Raw genomic sequence first — 1,676 nt, 5'->3', positions numbered from 1 at the left:
CGCCTGCCGGCACCGCGCTCCGCCGAGGAGACACGGAGGAGAGAGAAAGGAAAAGCAGCAAAAGCCCTTCGCACCAGGGCGGGAGGAGCAGGAGGAGCAGCAGCAGGAGGAGGAGGAGGAGTGCGGGGGAGAGGGGGAGGGAGCCGGCGCGGCCAGCGAGGCGCAGGGGGCTCGGCTCCCCCGCCGCCTGACAGCCTCCCGAGGAAACCGGAGAAGGTCCTTCACCGAGTCCTCTGCCAGGCTCCCCGCCGCCACCGGGCGGCAGGACAGCCGCCCTCCCCGTCGGGCAGCCGCCGCGGGCGGCCGGACACGCGTGGCACCAACCCCGCGCTGCCCGCCTGCCCCCGAGCACCGAGCCCCGCCGCGGCACCCCCACCAGCTCCGTGGTACAGGAGAGGTGTATGCTGCGGGGACAAAGCCCCCGGAGCGGTGGGGTGCCCTTCTGCAGCCCCTCAGCGAGGGGACACTTAGCGAAGGGGAGAGAGCAGCAGTCCCAGTCCCTTGTGAACATCAGAGCATCCCCCAAGGGGAGCTGTCGACAGGGGGTTTAGGATGGGCAAAGTGGTGGCTGCTGGGGCACCCCTAGAAAGCCACCCTCCACAGAGCTGGGATGATTTTCAACTAGCCACCGGCTGGCCCTGTGTTTGGACTTCGAAGTTCGGACTCTCTGGGGAATGTGCACCCGCTGCTCTGGTCCCAGGCTGGTGCCACCCGTAAAGGTGGTATTCATCCTCACTGCCAGCCCCTCTTCCCAGAAGGGCATGATTTGCTTTTCCTGCTCTGGGGCCATTGCGATAAGAGTAGGATGGGGCAAACTGAGGGGCCGTTGGGCCCCTTGCCCAGCACTAGCACATTGTACAGCCTGTAACAGGGTGGCTGGGGTGAGGGGCAGTGACATATGGGAGCTGTGGCTGCAGTCTCATCACCTCCAGACAGACCGAAATCCTGTAGCAGGGAAGGTCAGCAAATCTGGCATCACCACTGTGTTCTTGGGCATATATTCCCTCCATGCTCCGTGAGAGAGAGGATGAATAATGCGTTGTTCTGTCTTGCCCTGTTTGTACTCTGACCTGGGGGATGTGGCTGCCCTTGGGCTGCATCGTGCTGGCACAGGAGACCCCAGCCCCCAAGCAAGTGGTGATACAAAAAGACATTTTAATGATGGAGGTGGGATTAAACGGGTTGGGGAGGCTCACCTCCCTCTGGCAGATGCCTCCTTCAGGCCAACACTGAAGCCCCGTGGACCAGCCTGTCCTCAGGAGCCATGCCTTACCTGCCACACCACAGGGGGAGGCTGAGGGTCTTACAGGGGATGAAACACTCGATCATCAACCTGCCTGTGCATCACAGCAATCCAATATTTCAGGCTGGAGCTTTGCACAAAAAGCTTCCCGCCCCATCGAGGGTGAAACACTGTGTTTTTCTGGGGGATGGATTTAGAGGGTAAAATATCCTTTCTCTATTCACCAAGCCTGAGCCCTGCAGGCCCCCGGTTGCTTCCCATCTGGAGTCTGGCAAAAGTCAAAGACATTGAAAGCATGGATGAGGAGAGCAGCTGGAGCCCGGGACGTGTCCATCGGTCCCAAGTGCCTCAGCCTAATAGAGATCCATTAGGTAAGGTAGCTTGTATCCTCCAGAGCTTCCTGGAAGAGATAAAAATCTAGTGAGGCGGAAAA

Source organism: Passer montanus, unplaced genomic scaffold (assembly GCF_014805655.1).
Source record: "Passer montanus isolate IOZ18808 unplaced genomic scaffold, ASM1480565v1 scaffold55, whole genome shotgun sequence".
Classification (NCBI taxonomy): domain Eukaryota; kingdom Metazoa; phylum Chordata; class Aves; order Passeriformes; family Passeridae; genus Passer; species Passer montanus.
Note: the sequence above shows the minus strand (reverse complement) of the source record.